The sequence below is a fragment of the Hyaena hyaena genome, unplaced genomic scaffold (assembly GCF_003009895.1).
Source record: "Hyaena hyaena isolate Hyena2069 unplaced genomic scaffold, ASM300989v1 scaffold_53, whole genome shotgun sequence".
NCBI classification, from domain to species: domain Eukaryota; kingdom Metazoa; phylum Chordata; class Mammalia; order Carnivora; family Hyaenidae; genus Hyaena; species Hyaena hyaena.
In genome coordinates, this window is record NW_024080686.1 from 3,001,128 (window position 1) to 3,020,413 (window position 19,286).

At 47.8% G+C, this 19,286-nt stretch overlaps 1 protein-coding gene and 1 non-coding gene across 6 annotated transcripts in view; one reads left to right on the forward strand and one right to left on the reverse strand.

Annotated features, from left to right (window-relative positions):
* Positions 1-19,286, forward strand: part of GREB1 (growth regulating estrogen receptor binding 1) — a 149,311-nt gene that overhangs the window by 30,630 nt on the left and 99,395 nt on the right. The window lies entirely within an intron of this gene.
* Positions 12,983-13,067, reverse strand: TRNAR-UCG. Its single transcript has one exon. It is a non-coding gene; the product is annotated as a tRNA-Arg (tRNA).

Below are 19,286 nucleotides of genomic sequence, written 5' to 3' on the forward strand. Positions count from 1 at the left end.
TTGAGGATTTTTGTGTCCATGTTCATCAAGGATATTGACCTGTAGTTCTCTTTTTTTGCTGGGTCTCTGGCTGGCTTGGGAATCAAAGTCATGCTGGCTTCATAAAATGAGTCTGGAAATTTTCCTTCGATTTCTATTTTTTGGAATAGCTTGAAGAGGATGGGTATTAATTCTGTTTTATTTGTTTATTTATTTTTTTAATATATTTTTATTTATTTCTAGGAGAGAGAGAGAGCATGAGCAGGGGAGGGTCAGAGAGAGAGGGAGATACAGACTCTGAAATAGGCTCCAGGCTCTGAGCTGGCAGTCAGCACAGAGCCCGACGCGGGGCTCAAACCCACAAACCGTGAGATCATGACCTAAGTGAAAGTCGGACGCTTAACCGACTAAGCCACCCAGGCGCCCCTATTAATTCTGTTTTAAATGTCTGGTAGAATTCCACAGGGAAGCCATCTGGCCCAGGGCTCTTATTTGTTGGGAGACTTTTGATTACTGATTCAATGTCTTCACTAGTTATGGGTCTGTTTCAGATTTTCTCTCTCTTCCCGTGTGAATTTTGGTAGTGAGTGTGTGTTTAGGAATTTGTGCATTTCTTCTAAGTTGTCCAGTTTGTTGGCATGTAATTTTTCATAGTACTCCCTGATAGTTGCTTGTATTTCTGAGGGGTTGGTTGTAATAAGTCCATTTTCATTCATGATTTTGTCTATTTGGGTGCTCTCTCTTTTCTTTTTGAGAAGCCTGGCTATAGGTTTGTCATTTTGTTTATTTTTTCAACAAGGGCTACTGTTTAATATGTACCTTCCCCCCTGTGTATTCAGTAAATTGGTAGCTTGATGTAGAGGTCCAGTGTTTGGCCAGAGATGTCCAAGTGATGATTGGATCTTATCTCGCATCACAGCGGGAGGCACATATGTTCTGGTCACCCCCCTCTGTGACGTTGGGATCGGCCAGTGGGTTCAGCCATCGTGAGCCTGATCTATCCATTTAAGAACTCCCCATCAACTTTCAGCAGGATTTAGCCACAACTGATGGTCATGGCCAATGTCAATTTCATTAGGGGCTGCAAAATGATGATACCCTGACTTATAATTCCTTCTTCATGTAGTTGCTAGCACTTTTTAAAATTTATTTTATTTAACGGTTTTTCATGTTTATTTATTTTGAGAGAGAGAACGCAGGCGGGGGGGTGGGGCAGAGAGAGAGGGAGAGATAGAGAATCCCAAACTGGCTCCGCACTGCCAGCATGGAGCCTGATGTAGGGCTCGAACGCACAGACCATGAGATGGTGATCTGAGCTGAAATCAAGAGGTGGATGCTTAACCGAATCAGCCACCAGGCACCCCAGTTGCTGGCATTTTTTTGGAGACTTTCTCTCCTCATTCTTTGGATGCTCTAAAATAGTTTACACGGGAGAAGCAGGAGAGGTGTTTTGCTCTTTTTGTTTCTTAATTTTTTTTTATGTCTTCATTTTTTATTTTGAGAGAGAGAGGCAGAGAGTGAGTGGGGGAGGGTCAGAGAGAGAGGGAGACACAGAATCTGAAGCAGGCTCCAGGCTCTGTGCTCAAACTCACGAATCACGAGATCATGACGTGAGCCGAAGTCAGACGCTTCACCAACTGAACGAACCAGGTGCCTCAGACTTGTTCTTTTTATCCACCAGGTTTCAGCGTAATGGTAGTTTCCCTAGCATCCTCCAGAGTTGACCAATGAGGGTGGTTGTGTCTTTACGAACGTGTGGATTGTTAGCACACTCAGAGGGCCCAATTCAGTGAAGTAATTGTTGTTTTTGGTGCTTATAGTGCCCACCTCTGGCCAGTGGGACCCCTCCGACTTGGCTCCTGTAAGCTGGGCCTCAGGGTGAGGCCCAGGCTCGCCTCCTCCCATAGTCTTCTTGAGAACAAAGCTTTTCCCTGTGCATGGCCTTGGAGAGCCAGACTTTGGTGAAGATCACTCTGTGTCCACTTCCATCAAGTAGTTTTCCAGAGGTCATAGTCTTTTTGGTGTCACACCATCATCCCTGTCTGAGCTGAGGTTCAAAGAAAGTCAGGATCCCCCCCTCCTCCCCCAAGGCGACATAGCCAGTAAAGGCGGAACTGGGAATCCAACCCGGGCACCTTGGCTCTCCGTCCCTGAAAATCAGTGAGGGAGGGGGGACGGGGCAGGAGATGGCATTTCAGGAGGATGAATGTGAATTCAGGGCAAGGTTGGCTCGAACTCGGGCGGATTTGGGTGGAGCGGAGAAGGCAAGAGCAATTGGAGCTCGGAGAACGTGGAGGTTGGGGGTGAGAAGGACGGATGGGCGCGGCACCTGCTTCTCATGCTGCCTGTGTTACCAGGAGCCTCCATGTAGCACCTCCTCACCTCCTCCTCCTTATCCATTGACTCGCCTGCTCCTTTCCACTCCGAGATAGCTTCTTGGGGACAGGGACCATTCCTAATTACACAGGGCGCCCACATGTGGTCCAGAACAGACACTCCTCATAGATACATCGATACTTAGAGAAGTATCCCCAACTGTGAGCTGGGGGAGTAACAAGAGTCCTGTTTCTTAGGGATGTCACGGGGGATTAAATGAGATGATACACTGCCCAGTCCATAGTGAGGACCTCTGTGGATGTGACTGCCATCAGCATCGGTGAGACTTTTCTCCCACCACTTGGCGCTCTGTGTCCCTAAAGAAGCATCTTGCCTCTGTTACAAGGTGGCTTCTAGCCCGCAGCTGGTCGAATTTCCACCGCACAAGGCGGTGGCATTACTCTCGGAACCCGAGCCAGAAATGCGAAGGCTTTTTTTTTTTTTTTAATTGAGGTGAAATTTATTTAACGTAAAATTAACCATGTTTAAGTGAACATTTTAGCGGTGTTTGGTACATTCGCCGTTCTGTGCCTTTGCCACCTCTAACAACAATGTCTCTAGAGTCTTTTAACTTTCAAGAGTTTTAGGAGGAGCACCGGTTCTAAATGTCTATGGATCAGAATTAAATTATTGCATTTTTTGTATTTGTTCTTCACACGTTTGTTTTTCTTCCGAAGGTGGTTGCCCACCCCCTGCTTTGCAACATGACAACTCACATTCTGGTCACATTATGAGGCTTTGAGGCCACGCTCCCTTTTTTTCTCAGTGCTCTGTCGACCATTGACTTCTGTGGAAGAACTCATTTCGTAGGACCATCATTTGATTTAGTAGAACTCGAAGAAAGAAATCATAATTTTTCTGGGGCTGACATAGCAAATCAGAGAGGCAACTCTTTTCCTATAAAGAAAAATTAATTCACTCAGCAAATATTTAGTGAGTACTTACTATGTGCGATGCCCTGAGTATTTAGTAACGCACTCCAGAGATGTGACTCCTGCCACAGTTTTCTTGAAAACATTTGGGCAAGGGGAGGTTTGCGTGTTTCTCTAAGGCTTGAGAAGAAAGTTAATATTGTAGGGCTGAAGATTGGGGAGTACTCTGTTTTGGTGGAAGGCACAGCGAGCTTGCCTGGACTGGGCTGGAGCAAGGCGATCAGTCCTCTGAGTCTCTTTTCCTGAGACATCTTACCTCCAGAGACCACCTAATGGGTCGTAGAAAACAAAGCCATGCCTGGCACACACAGGCACTCAATGACCCCAGCACTGGATCTGAAGGGTCCTCTCAAAAGCATGAATGTCTCTTCCCAGCAACTCAAGAGACATTTTCCGCAGCCTCACTAGTTTTATGTTTTACTTAAGTGGATGTGATTTAAGATTTATAGGCAAAGGTAGTCAGGTCCAAATGATCCTCCTCATGGGGCTGGAGCTGCCCAGGTAAAGGAACCCAAAGAAGGGCTATGTGGGGAGACGGTTATAGATTCTTTCCTCAATCCCTCTCCGTGGGAGGGGAGACTTTGATAAAGTCAGAACTTCTCTGTTCTTGAGCTGAAAAGGAAAGTTTAGAACCCGTAGGCTGAATTGGATCTGGTTGTTTTCCTGTTACTCATAAATGGGACCCTAGGTAGGCAGAGCATAGTTCCGTAGGCAGAGGCGGATTCATCAGATCTACTCTCCTTGTTTTTCCAAGGAAGGACGTTTTTGCATCTGTTCGGGAGGGGCTGTCGGGGACCCACAGCTCATCTCCTTGACCGAGAAGGGTGGGCGTCTTTAACTTAGTTCCAGTGTGGGAAGAGTAAGGCTGTATGTTGTCCCTGAGGGATTTCAGTCTAAGAAATGAAGGATAAGCTCCGCAGGGAAGGAAGTTTGAAGCATTATGGCTGTTGTAATTAATTTGTCCAGGATCAGCATTCAAGATCTTTGCCATAATTGGACTCCCTGCATCCCAGCACAGTCCTGGAGAACATCTTAGTCACCCTTCAAGGGCTACTTCCTTCAGAAAGCATTCCCTAATCTTAGTGTTTCTTTTCTGAACTTCTGTAGCCTTGGGTTGGAAGAAACTTGAAGGGTGACTAAGAGGTTCCCCAGGAGCCCATTTCCTGATCACTGTAATTAACTGAGGGTTCTCAGTCTTGCTTTAAAAATGTGAGAACATTCAGCTATCTACCCACCCACCCATCCACATATCCACCCATCCATCCATTTGTCCATATAATTTTTTTTAATGTTTTATTTACTTCTGAGAGAGAGAGAGAGACAGTGTGAGCAGGGGAGGGTCAGAGAGAGAGGGAGATACAGAATCTGAAACAGGCTCCAGGCTCTGAGCTGGCTGTCAGCACAAAGCCTGACGCGGTGCTTGAACCCACGAACGTGAGATCATGACCTGAACCAAAGTCGGACACTTAACTGAGTGAGCCACCCAGGCGCCCCTTAAAAAATTTTTTTTTTTGTCCATGTATCTCTCTAACCTTTCATCCATCAATCCATCCATCCGTCTGTCCAACGTTTCATCTGCTGATCCATCCACTCACCCACCCACCTGGTCACCCACCCGCACATCCATCACTTTGCCCATCTGCTCATTACTCAATCCTTTATTCAATGTCCTCCAAACAGTATACAGTGTTCCTGGTATTGTGGCCAGTGCTGAGGTAACAGAGGTTGAGTCAGATACTGACCGTGATCTCAAAGAGCTCAGAGTCTGGGCGTGAGAAGAGGAAACGTGGTGAGTAGAAAACAATGATTGATTCCAGACATCATTATTCCCATGCCTGGGGCTCTCCGAGAAGATACGAGGTTGTTTTTTTCCCTTTTTTTTTTTTTTAATGTTTATTTAGTTTGAGAGACAGAGAGAGTGTTTGCGAGCAGGGAAGGGGCAGAGAGAGGAGAGAGAGAATCCGAAGCAGGCTTCATACGATCCGTGCGGTGCTCGACTTGGGGCTCAATCCTTCAAACAGAACCAGGAGATCATGACCTGAGCCACCCAGGCGCCCTAATTGTTTCTTTATCTTACATGATGTAGATCTGAACGAGGCAACTTCTCTGTGTCCTGTTTCCCTTGAGTCTTGGCCTCTCTGAGGTTTTGGCAGGTACCATCTGGCTCCTTCCTCTGCGAGAAGCCCTTTGAGCCCCGAGGCTCTTCACAGGCCGCCCGTGTGTGGAGGGAGGGCAGGGGGCAGTGACCTGGCGGCTTCAAGGTGCTCACTTCCCAGCCCCTCCTGCATCTCCCCGAGGGGAATGCTGCCTTTGGAGGACACAGCAGATGTTCTCTGGGCAGAGGGATCACTCATCAGCCCCTCCTCTGGGAATAGGAGCTGACAGCGCATCCATCAGTGAGAGGAGGCTAAATCCTCTGACATTATTCTGGATTCAGCCTACCAGCGTTTTCGGAGACCCTCGACTCCCGGGGGCAACATACATTCATTCACCTCCGGCCCTTGTGACTGAGAGGTGCTCAGGGGGCTGGTTCAGCGACGGAGGGCACCCCGTCGGGGCGCGCTTTGGAACACGATCCCAAAGAAACCTCCTGAGAGCTCAGCCTCCCGTTATTTTCTTTTTTTTTTTTTTTAATTTTTTTAATGTTTTATTTATTTCTAGGAGAGAGAGAGAGAGAGACAGCGTGAGCAGGGGAGGGCCAGAGAGAGAGGGTGTCACAGACTGAAACAGGCTCCAGGCTCCGAGCTGGCAGTCAGCACAGAGCCCGACGCGGGGCTCGAACCCACGAACCGCGAGATCATGACCTAAGCGAAAGTTGGACGCTTAACCGACTAAGCCACCCAGGCACCCCAAGCCTCCCGTTATTTTGAAGCTGTCTTGGCGAGTCTGCCCTCTGGGCTTCAAATGGAAAAGCAGAGATGGTCTGTTTTGCAGGGCATCACGGATCTCACATGAATGACAGGAGCGAGTGCTCGCTGTCTGTCCCTCACACCCCATTTTCAGACTTGGGGCGTCCCCCTGCCTGCTGGGGGTCTCCCCACACGCATCTCTTCCAGAATGCACTCACATCTTCTCTCTCCGGCTTCTCCTGGAGGCTGGAATCCACCCCTGGGACTTGGGCACCCGCCTGGTCGCCACAGCCAGGTGGCCCCCAGACGCCCTGGTCCCCCGTAGTCCCCCGGGGGTGTGTTCTGGGAGGCAGAGCATCTGTTCTCTCACCCTCTGCGACCGCTCTGACACCGGTCCTTGGCTGCTCTTCTCTGGACTCTACAACTGGCCCCTAGCAGGTCACCAGGGCCGGTCACATTCCTAGCCCTGCTGCCTGGCATGCCTTCCAGAACATGAGTCGGCTTGTGCCGTCAGAGGCTTTCAGGCTCCGCTGTGCTTTCCCACGGGGCTCGGGGGCTGAGGAGGCAACTGTCTTTCTCTCCTACTTCCAGCTGCGGTAGGCGGAGGAGTCAGATGGAGACCAGAGTCTCACTTCGTGTCTGCGGAGGGTGTGTGGCTAAGGTGTGAGAGCCAAATGGCCTAGTTCATTCTCCCTGGGCCCCTCCCCAACCCCAGGCAAGACCCTAGGGGGTCCACCCAAGGGCAGGTTTCACGCTGACGTTACCTAGGACGCTGCCTCACACTGGGGTGGGGGTGGGGGAGAAGAGACAAAGTCACCAGTATTCATCGACTTTTCTCTGGATTGGTTCTGCCTCTTGGAGGCAAGAGCGGCGTCCGCCACCACCTGCGTCGTGTGTGAGAGCCACCAGGCTGGGTCCGTTGCTCCAGGAAGCCCTTCTTCCACCTGGAGACTCTAGGAACAGAGCGTGGGGCTTCTCCTGACATTGCCCGTTGAGCCGAGACCAAGCCCCTTAACTGTCTGGGCCTGCTTATTTTTCCAGCCTTCTTCTCTGCTGATGTGTCTGGAAGGTTCTTTGGTGTGTGCAGTGGCCCAGGGTGACCTGGATGAGCCAGGCTGTGGATTGAGGGCCGGGGTTTGTGTCCCGGAGTGCCCCACCTCTGTGGCCAGGCTTACCCCTCTTCCTCTCTGCTGCCCCGGCCCAACGTACCTTTGCCTTCCTGTGGGACCCGTCTGTTCCCCTTCCCGAGGTGATGCTGGATTCTCCCTCTGCCCAAAGGGGCTGCTCCTGCCCTCCCCCACCTGGCTCCCCTCCCTACCCCAGGGACCAGCTCTTCCAGGCTGCCCGTGTGTGTGACCTCCTCCTTGCCCCGCTGAGTTGCGTATCTTTCCCCAGTGTTATTTGCCACCATGCTGTGTTTAGCGTGTTCCGTTAAGCTGGTATTCCCCAAGCCCAGGCAACGGGCCCAGTCTTAGAGGGCTCGGCACGTAGAAGGCCCCAAGCAAATCTGTTGAATAAATTAATGGATCACATATGTGTTAGGTTCCAAATTTAAAACGAGAAATGGGTTTGGGGCACGTAAGTGGCTCAGTCCGTTCAGCGTCCGACTTCAGCTCAGGTCGTGGTCTCGCGGTCCGTGGGTTCCAGCCCCGCATGTCAGGCTCTATGCTGACAGCTCGGAGCCTGGGGCCTGCTTCCGATTCTGTGTGTGTGTGTCTCTCTCTCTCTGCTTGCACTCTGTCTGTCTCTCTCTCTGCCAAATAAATACGCATTAAAAAAGATACGAAAATGGGCTTGATTGGAAGGGAGATTGAGATTAGCCGTTAGGAACAGGTTCTTAGGTATAAGTGTACAAGGCCTTACAAAGACATACTCCCTGATTGGAAGTTGGGAGGGGAAGCGTCAGGATGCTGGAGGTCAGCCTTCTGCCCTTCTCTAATGCTTGTTGCTGCCCCTTCTTTATAATCTCAATAGTACCTAGCCTGTTTCTCCCGCGTTATTTTATTTTATTTCATTTTGTTGTTTATTTATGTATTTTGAGAGGAAGAGAGAGAGAAAGAGCTCAGGAGGGGCAGAGAGAGGGAGGGAGAGAGAGAGAATCCCATGCAGGCTCCACCTTGTCAGCGCAGAGTCCGACACGGGGTTCGAACCCACAAACCATGAGATCACAACCTGAGTGACACCAAGAGCCAGATGCTTAAACCCATTGAGCCACCCAGGTGCCCCCGTTTCTCCCATTTTAGCATTGAAGTATTCACTGTCTGGTCCTGTTCCCCAAACGTGGCCATCTTGTCCCCTTGCCATGTCACGAGTGTGTGGTGACTACCCCAGGACCATGACCGAGCACTTTCCCCTCCCTGGGCAGAGCTGATGCCTCGACACATGTTTGTGCCAGTCCCTAGGGTACGCAGCCCGGAAGAGGGTCCTCACCAGCGCCCAACCTCGCTGGCACCTCATCTCAGACGTGCAGCCCCCAGAATTGAGAGAAATAAATTTGTCATTCGCAAGTCACACAGTCTGTGGTATTTTGGTAAAGGAGCCTGAATGGCCCAAGATTATCACTGTATCACTTTCCTTGGGTTCCCATAACAGGGCACCATAAACGCAGCAGCTTAAACCACAGAAATGGATGCTCTCACAGTTCTGGCGCCTCAGAGTCCAAGGTCAAGGTGGCATCAGGGCCATGCTCCCTCGGAAGCACTAGGGAAGGATCTGTTCCAGGCCCTTCTCCTGGCTTCTGGTGGTTCCCTGGCTCCTGGCAGCCTTACTCCAGTCTTCACCTGGCGTTCTCCGTGTGTGCGCGTCTGTGTGTGAAGTCCCCTGTTTTATAAGCACACCAGTCCTCCTGGATTGGAAGACCGGCCTCCTGCAGCCTGATCTCATCTTAAATAATTCCATCAGCCGCCACTGTATTTCCAAATAAGGGGACATTCTGAGCACTAGGAGTTAGGACTTCAACATAGGAATGTGGGGGGCACCCATTTAACCCATAGGAGTTACCTTATTGACTTGAAAGGCACTTAAGGTTTGACAGGCAGTGACATGGGAGGTGGGGGGGGGGGCACAGGGGCAAATGCATAGAGACATGGGGCGGGGCTTCTCTTTCTCCCAAGGTGGTACACCCCTTACGTCTGATCTGTGGTTCACTTCACGCTGCTGAGAAGCTAGTTTTTAGGACAAACTTGGGCACTTGAATTACGTTTATTACTTCAGATCCATGGGACCTCACCGTGCTCCCCAGCTGGACTTAAGGACCTCCCCAAATGATCTCCTCCTCAACTTTTCAAATCTGGGCGGCCCAAAGGGAGTCGCAAACGTGGTAACTGGGTGACACATTCACTGACACGAGACGCTTGGCCTCAGCTTGGATTTTGTGCTCTGAATCGAGTCATATCTCTGTAGACCAAACCGAGAGGATATGGTCCCATGCCTGTTTTCCTGGGAGGAGATTTAAAAAAATTTTTTTTTTTTTAGGAGCGATGGCAGCATAATTGGGAGAATTTGCCCGAATGGGTTGTATGGAGGTCAGTGCAGCTCTTCACTCGTTGTGGGTGTGGACAGACGCGGGGAACCCCAGACGGCAGGGGGCCCGCCTTGTCTGTCCACACCCACAGGCGTCTGTCCTGTGCGTGGGGCTTGGCCCGGGCTCAGGCAAACCTGGGTTCTAGTGTCACTTGAACTCTTGAGGGGCCCTGGTAAATTTCGGAATCTTGGCTCGTCACCTGTAAAATAATTGCACAGAAGGACAGAGATAACATATGGAAATACTGTCCGTGCTTAATAGCTTTGTTTCTGGTTGTCCCACCACCTCTGGCGAGGGTCATTGCCTTCCTGGGGACGCCAGGCTATGATCGCAGATATCACAAGGCAGCATGTACTTTGGAAGAGCAGCAAGTCCTTCACTACAAAGCGGTAAGGAATTACAGCCTATTCCCTAGCCCATTTCAAAGTCTGTTCTTTCTCCAAGGAATTATCCTATTCACAAAAATCTATGCATTAACGGTCGTCTTCTGGTATAACTTAAATGACCAACTTGGTTCAATGAGTGAGTATCTTTTCCAGCACGTCCTAATTTTTGCACACGTTTTCCCATTTCCTGTTTTGTCAGTCCACAAAATGCATATGTGAAACATCTGTCATAGCGTGTTATTGGAAACTTGCAGGCTTTTGGAAAATATACTGTTTGAAATTCACGTTCCTTGACATTCCTGTTTTGTGAGTTTCCGTAAACCGATGGCGGAACAGGTGTGCCAAAGTAGAGATGATGAAACCTATGTGGTCCTGTGTGGTCAGTCTGTTTCTTTCTCTATAAAACAGGGGACAGTGATGCCTACCTTACCCACACCGTTATTGAACACAAAGTTAAGTGCTTGGTATTTCCTCACCCAGGAGAATTTGGCTTCTTCCCTGTAGTCATTGTTCAGAGGGACTTTTCTACACCTAAGGGTCCATCTTGTTTTACATACTAATCTGACTCAAGTGCAGGCATATGATCTTTTGTTTTAATGTGTTCATGAGAATCTTGTTTCTGTCTCATTTAGCAACTGATCGCGAACCATTTAGGAGTAATTAAAAGGTGCTGGTAACTTGGTAAGAAGACTCAGAGAGTTTTCCCAGGAGGGGTCGTGGTTTTTCTTTTCCCCTTGCCTGTGGGCATTTTGCTAGAGAAGGCGATTGAGTGCTGTTTCTTCAGGGCCAAAGGGAAAAAGGAATCAGTGAGTCTAACAAAACGGTCAATGCGTATTTAATTACTGGCAATACTTTCTTTTATCGCCGCAGCCTGGTGTGGACAACCCGCTGAGGAAACCGGGGGCCTCTTTCCAGATAGGCGTCTAGTGTCAAGGTCAAGAGGAACATGAGAACCCTTTTGGGTGGGAGTTTATCACTTCACAGTCATTGAAAGCCGAAAAACGAACACATTAAAACATTTTAGTATAGGAGGAAGTCATGCTATTTAAAGGCACATTTGGATGGTCCAGGTAATTAATGGGACTGTGTTTTCTCTTCAGTAGGAAAAGTCGCTCTTGCTTCTCTCTGGGGCTTCTCACTTGTGTCTCGGACTCTGCGTTTGGAATTTTAGAATTCCAGGATGCATCGTGCAGGATGGGGTTTTGTCTGTTTCTGGGATGTGCTACAGCCACTGGGGAGCGCAGGGACCTGAAGTAACACACGTCATTTGACCAGTTCTGGCCCTAGGCAGGTGCTTTATTTAGCCAAGGCTAAAACCTGTGAAAAGGACTTCCATTGGGCTCTGGTGACATTTTGGTGGCAGTTTGAATAGCACTTGGGCAACTCATCCGGGTCTAATAAAGTGAATAGTGTGAAATGGAAAAAAAAAAAGTATAAGCATAAGATACAAACAGGTGATTTTTTACATGAGTGATACCCCCAGAAGTCTTACCTTATTGGAAGGTCTTGTTCAAAAATTTTTGACAGAAAGGCATTTATTTGTTTTCTCTTTAAAAAAATTTTTTTAAATGTTTATTTACTTTTGAGAGAAAGAGACAGTGTGAGCGGGAGAGGGGCAGACACAGAATCCGAAGCAGGCTCCAGGCTCTGAGCTGTCAGCACAGAGCCTGACGCGGGGCTTGAACTCACGGACTGTGAGCATGACCTGAGCCCAAGTCAAACACGTAATCGACTGAGCCACCCAGGCGCCCCTGTCTTAATCAGACCAGTAGTTGAATACAGTTCGAGATAGTGTAGATGGATAGAGTTATGTGCATCGTTGTAGTAAGGGCTGTTTGGATGTTACCATTCATTGCTTTACTAACGGAAGGCATTTGGACTGACCATGTTGAAGGTCTTTATTAGGTCTGTATGAAGTTGGGAAGCCCTCCCAGCTGTGGCTGATTGTCCTGTGTTTCATTTAGTGTCCTCCCCTACAAGACTGAAGTTCTGTGAAAACGTGAACTGAGTTTTGTTCACCCTTTAGAAAGTTAAATGATGAGGTAAGTACTTACACGCCAAGTCCTGCAGATGAAACTCTGCTCATCTCCACAGCAACCCTTTGCAGTAGAGGACAAGTTTCCTGTTGCTCTTGTAACAAAAATCATGAATATAGGGGCTTCCAAAAAACCTGAGATACAGCTTATGATTCTGGAGGTCAGAAGTCAGATTTGATCTCCGGGGGCCAAAATCAAGGTGTCAGCGGGGCCGGGTTCCTTTCTGGCTACTCAGGGAGGAATCTCTTTCCTTGCTCATTTGGGTTGCTGGCATAGTTCTGGTGTAGGTTGTCTGCTGAGGGCTGTTCGAAGTTTCCAGCAGTTTCCCGCATTTTCTGGCTCAGCTCTTCATCCATGTTCAAAACCAGCAATAGCTGGCCAAGTCCCTCTGCCACTTGGAATCTCTCTTTCCTTCCCCTCCCTCTTCCTCCCCCGTCTCTTCTTCCTCCTGTCTCAGCTCTTTCCAGCTGCAGATATATGTTCTCCTCCTTTGAGGGCTCATGACTAGATTGGACCGTTGGACAATCTGGAATAATCTCCCAGGCTCAGAGTCTGTAACTTTACTCCCTTCTGCAGAGTCCCTTTTGCCATGCAAAGTGACAGTCACAGATTCCAGGGAGTAGAGCATGGTCATCTTTGTGGGGGCCCATTATCTTCATTTTACAGATGAGAAAACTGAGGTACAGAGCGAGTAAGTAACGTTTTCAAGGTCACGCAGTTAGCAGGTGGGGACCCGAGTCTTACACGCAGGCAGTGTTTCTTTTTCCTTTTCTTTTTTTTAAATTTTTTAATGTTTTATTTATTTTTGAGAGAGAGAGAGACAGCGTGAGCAGGGGAGGGGCAGAGAGAGAGGAAGACACGGAATCCAAAGCAGGCTCCAGGCTCTGAGCTGTCAGCACAGAACCCGACGTGGGGCTCGAACCCACGGACCATGTGATCATGACCCGAGCCGAAGTCGGACGCTCAACCGACTGAGCCACCCAGGCGCCCCCACAGGCAGTGTGTCTAATCCAGCCGCCTCGTCTCTGCCGCCTCCAGGCTAGTGCTGGGCTCATAGCGGAGGCTCAGCACCCACCAGTCAGGCGTGAGTTCATGCTGGACTCTTCTTGGAAAGGACTGATCGGCATTCAAGGCGAAGAAAAATTTGGACTATGTCAGTCTCTCCAGTTTTGAAAGATAAAACCATTGTGTCCCAAGCAGGCATCTGTCTTTGCAAGTTTACCTTGATTTGGAAAGCTGCCCTGCAATAAACTCAGATGTCTTACCTCTGCTCACGTCGTGTCTCTGAACCCCGGTGAGTTCCTCCTTCAAGTATTGAGGGCTCAGACCCAGCATTGGCTACAAATACTTCTGCTCTAATTGTCATCACGGAGCCCTTTCTTACTCAAGATCAGCGCCTGGGGGGCTCAGCCGGTTAAGTGTCCGACTTTGGCTCAGGCCATGATCACACGGTTCATGGGTTCGAGCCCCTCATCGGGCTCTGTGCTGACAGCTTGCTCAGAGCCTGAAGCCTGTCTTCAGATTCTGTATCTCCCTCTCTCTCTGACCCTCCCCTGAGCACACTGTCTCTATCTCTCTCTCAAAAATAAATAAAACATTAAAAAATTTAAAAAAAAAAAAGATCGGTGTTACCATGTAAATAAGTCTCCTCACAAACTTATGTGAAAGTCTTATCAAATGCAAATAATGCATATGGTTTCTCGTTTGCTGCCTTGTGCTGCCTGGAAAGTTTTCCAGCCCCTTTGCTGTGAAAGCAAACCGCAGTGTGGCCTTGGGTTGCCATAAAAAGGAGCTCCACAAAAATGTGTTGATTGCACCTCCATACAAATGTAGATTTCGTAAACTGTGTCTTTGCTTGGACACGGTAACGAGGCATCCTGTCCTTAGCCCAGAGACCCACAGAGGTCTTACCGCCTTTGGGCTGTAAGGGACATCCCTTTGGCTAGATGCCTGGTGTCTTAGGCAGACATCCCAGAGTTGGGATTCAGAGTCAGACCAGAAAGCCGGGAGGAACTGGGTAAAGCCCTGCTGTCTTGGGCATCTCTGGTCAGTCTCCTTCCTGCTTCCTATTCCGGATAACCCACTGCTGATCACAGGAGGCCGCACCTGCTTTTCTGCCCCTGGTGGGTCTCTGAATTGTCACCGTCTTTTCAACTGATGGGCTCAAAGTGTCTGGCACAGAATGGAGGTGCTCTCAGTACCTTCTTGGGCAAGTCTTTTCTTGGGGATTATACGGGCTCAGCTGAAGAACCCTTTTTAAAAAATGTTTATTCATTTTTGAGAGAGACAGAGAGACAGAGAGAGTGGGAGAGGGGTAGAGAGAGAGAGGGAGACACAGAATCCAAAGCAGGCTCCAGGCTCCGAGCTGTCAGCACAGAGCCCGATGAGGAGCTGGAACCCATGAACCGTGAGATCGTGACCTGAGCCAAAGTCGGATATTCAACCGACTGAGCCACCCAGGTGCCCTGACTTTTTCTTTAAAAGAGTGTTTATTCATTTTTGAAAAAGAGAGTGTGAGTGGGGGAGGGGCAGAGAAAGACGGGGACGGAGATCTGAGGTGGGCTCTGAACTGACAGAAACAAGCCTGATGGCCGGGCTCGAACTCACGAACTGTGCGATCATGACCTGAGCTGAAGTTGGATGCTTAACCGATTGAGCTACCAAGGTGCCCCAGTGTTGCTTTTCAAACGTGCTAGTGGAGGGGTGCCTGGGTAGCTCAGTCGGTTAAGCGTCCAGCTTCAGCTCAGGGTGTGATCTCACGGTTCGTGGGTTCGAGCCCTGCGTCAGGCTCTGTGCTGACAGCTCAGAGCCTGGACCCTGTTTCAGATTCTGTGCCTCCCTCTCTCTCTGATTCTCCCCTGCTCACGCTGTCTCTCTCTCTCTCTCTCTCAAAAATAAATAAAAAAAAAAAAACATTAAAAAAATAAATGTGCTAGTGGAAATTTAGACTCCTAATAAATAAATGCTCAAATAGGAAATTCCCCCCTTTTTTTTCTCCTTCCTCTCAGTAGAACGTGTTTGGACATCATCGGTAAGTCGTGGTGAAGATCCACAAAAGGAGAGAGTTTTCGTAAGGTCGGCAGGGGCTGCTCAAGGCCAGGCCAGGCCAGGGCTAGAGGCAGGTTGCGCAGCCTAACAGCCTGAGTCGTATCCACTGCTGATCAAGAGGCTCGGTGGCAGGCCAGGCAGAAGGGAAGGTTCCTGAGGACAAAGCCAAGGTCAGAGTGTGGGACAGCCAGACCTCTCTGTGGGACCTGAAACTCTGGTCCGGCTTAGTAGCCAGAGGTCTGGGTTGAGCAGAACAGAGGCCGAGTCTTGCTCATATCTTCATGCCAGTGTCGGGGATCCAGAAGACTGGAGTGGGTGAGAGGCTTGTGTTGGACTTGTGTCCAGGTCCCATCTCTGCCTTTCACCCGTTGTATGTCTTCGGGCAAGACACCCCATCTTTCTGGCCCTCACGTTTCCTCTCCTGTTGATCTCACAGGGCTGCGCAGGATGAAATGAAGTGACCCATGGAATGCCCAGCAGAAGTAGCCTCGGGGGCGGTTCATGTGGCATCCCTGTCAGGTGGACAGTAAATCCTTGAAATAGCTGCCTCTGCAGGATTGTAAATAACACTTTGATATTTTTGCATTTGCCTTGCTGTACCATGTTCTGTCTGAACATCCTCTTCTTCCCAGAGGGTCACCATGACCTCATTCGTCTGGGACAGATTTGGCCTTGGTCTGCTTTCGTCTTATCATTGCTTTTCATGCGGTGCTTTCCAAAACACATCACTCATCTTGTCACTGGCTGAATGGGCATTGGACTGCACACAGCTCATGGCCGATGGCTCTGTCATTCATCTGTAGGGTGTGTCATGTGACGGACCCGACACCCAGTCACAATGGAAAGGCTTGGTTCTGACCTCTCACCTGGATGTCACCACTCCTGACTCCGTCTGTGGCATAACTTCCCTCTTCCTTGCCTCACAGCCTCCTTTGTACACTGTGCTCTGAGGTCCTTCTAGCTGATTCTTGGCTGTAAACTTCACACTACATGGGCTTAATTGGTCTTCTGAGTTTAGTGTGTCCTGGGGACCCAGTGATTGCTCCTACTTAGTGATTGGTTGCTTCTGAAGGCTTATCCCAGCATTGCCTGGAGGGATCAGACACTTGGCAGGGTTTTTTTTTTTTTTAATCAAAGACTCACTTTTATAAATGCCAACTTGATTTGTTCTAGAAAAAAAAATCCATGGGGTCAAGTTTGAGTTCGTGTGGATTAATATAACCCTAACTTTACGAACAGTCTTAAACATTGTTCTTCACTCTCTTCATTTTTGCCACTTATTTTTCCTTTCCTTACATCCTATGACATTTTGAGACCATGTGGCTCTAAGCTCTCTTTATGTCATTAGTTCCTTTAGTAGAGGAGAGTGGAGAGGAGCCTCATGTAGTGGAAAGATTATAAGCTTTAGATTTCAGTAAAGCTTCATTGAATACTAGCTGTGTGATCTTGGTTCCTGAATGTCTATGAACCTTAGTGTAAGTAAGATAAGAATTTTAGTGAAGAATAAATAAAGGTTTCATACGTCAAATACTAATTGCAGACTTACTCTCTGCAGTTACCCACTCTTTCATCCCCTTTCTTGTTTTGGGGAGGCAACCACTTCCAATCCTTTTAACCGATTCTTTTGGTAATTATCTTGACTTTTCTAAAGAACATATTTTGTTACCTGTTGATTTTTGAATTTGGGGTAATATTTGTTAACTCCTTGATATGGAAGATAAGGATTTTTCTTTCTTTCACACATGCCCTGTTCTCTCCATACAGATCTATCCATCCTAGCCTCCACCCTCCCATTATGGTTATATATAGTTTTTGATGGCTCAACTCAATGTATACATCCCTGTGGTCATGTAAACATTTTGACAACTAAGCCATGTATGTGCTACTATTAGTTTTCCTTTTTCCTACATAGCTTTCTGTTTTTCCTGAAATTAGTAATTGCCTACTTTTTGTATGCATTTATCACTCTTTATCTGGTGGTCAGTACAAAATGGGGATGTGAGAAGTGCTAGCAGGCATATTACCAGAAAGGGAGAAACATACCAGTTCTTCAGGGGAAAGGACTTTCTCTCTCTGGCATTAAATTCTGAAAATAATCTCTGTTGTGGGATCGCATATAAATGATATTATAACACAGTGGACTTAATGTTAGCAAGTGCCAAAGCATACGGCCATTTTCCATGATGGTGTTGGAAAAAAGTCAAGGTTACACGATTATGGGAAGTTCTGGGAAGAGAATTGCATGAGGGACCAAGCTAATGAGTTAAAAATGTCTTGTGGTGAAACTTGATCCAAGAGTAAACTTGGGCGCCTGGTGGCTTAGATCGACTTTGTGTCTCCTGGACGATCTTTTCTCTCTAAAGGGCAGGACCGCACTCATTCATTCAATCAGGAAGTAAATAGAGACAGCCAGCATGGGCCGGACCCTAGAGAGTCTGTAATCAACAAAACAGATGTGGTTTTTGCCCTCATAGAGTTCATGGTCTTGTGAGAAGACAGACATTGAAGCATGAATTGTTGGCATGATGTGTGTTATAAAGAAAAGGCAGGGTGGCCTGGGACGCTGTGTCCCCCAGTCCTAATTCTACCAAGAGTTTAACAAAGTCTGCTACATCTATTGTTCTGCTGATACAGATTCACTAAATCCCTTAATTTCCCTTCCCTTCAACTTTTTTTTAAATAGGTTTATCTCCCTTGTGCATTGACAGTCAAAGAGCTGTTGAATAAAGTAAACCCACAAGATTGCAGAATCAGTCTTTTTCAGGTTGTAAAGCCACATTCCATCAATTATGAAACTTGCTCAGGGAAACAGTGCACCAGAGATCAGGTTGGACACTCCCCTCCCCTCTGTCCACACTGGGAGGGGGCCTTGAATTCATGTGTCTGCTGTTGTGTTTGAGGAGATGACAGAAATCTGGGGTCGCTGTTCTGATAGAACAGGACAATGATACCTTTTCAAGGATGGAGCTCTTCTCATAGCTTTACGTCCACTCCAAATTCACGTTTATGGCCAAGTGAATTAGTGGCCGAAATCCCTTTCCAACCTATTCGTAAAAGACAAAAGTTTATAAAGTGTGAACACCCTCGTTGAAAGTAGCAGAGTTATGTACTTGGATTAAATGTTCTGCCCGACCAGGTGATAGTTTCGAGTTCCCTTTCAGCTGTAAAACCTATGGTTATTGAATGTTTTATAAAGCCCTTGAGCTACACTCTATCCGTGTGCATTAAGTGGTACAAACCCTGTGTTTTCTGGGAAAACTCTTAATACCAATATTCTTATGAAATGACATACATTTGTCAAATTTTACTGTTTTCTTTGCTGGCTCTAGATAGTTGTTCTTTAAACTTTTTTAAATGTTTGTTTATTTTTTGAGAGAGAGAGAGCACAAGCAGGGGAGGGGCAGAGAGAGAGGGAGACGCAGAATCTGAAACAGGCTCCAGGCTCCGAGCTGTCAGCACAGAGCCTGACGCGGGGCTCGAACCCACGAACCTTGAGATCATGACCTGAGCCGAAGTCGGATGCTTAACGATTGAGCTACCCAGGGGCCCCTCTAGATAGCCGTTCTACAAGAATGTCCAGATAACTTTTTTTAGATTGGGAAGTCATTCAGTGATTTGATTGCATGAAGAATTAGCTGTTGACGTTTTTTTTCAACTGGCTCGGGCAACTCTCAACATTATTAAAATGTGACTTCGGTCCCTGGAAGCACAGAATTGTAATGCCATGTAGTTACTACCTTCAAAAAGTAATCAGAAGACCAATTAATTGTGTTCTCTCCTGGTTTGTATATTTGGCTTCCACAATGACTTTGAAAATTCCTATTCGCCAGGATTCGGAGGATCTTTCTCTTTTGAAAATAATGGGAAGAAATTCCAAAAATAGAGTATTTGAAAGAATAAAATTTGTCATGTCTTTAGTAAACCCATGAAGACAGAGTGGCTCCCCTCACCCCCATCAGGGAAAAAAAAAAAACCCTAGAAAGCAGTAAAAAGATAAGCTAGAATGTATTGTAGGGCAGGAGTTACATGTATAAGGTAGACATGGGATATATTTTTTTTAATTTTTTTTAATGTTTTATTTATTTCTACGAGAGAGAGAGAGAGACAGCGTGAGCAGGGGAGGGTCAGAGAGAGAGGGAGTCACAGACTCTGAAACA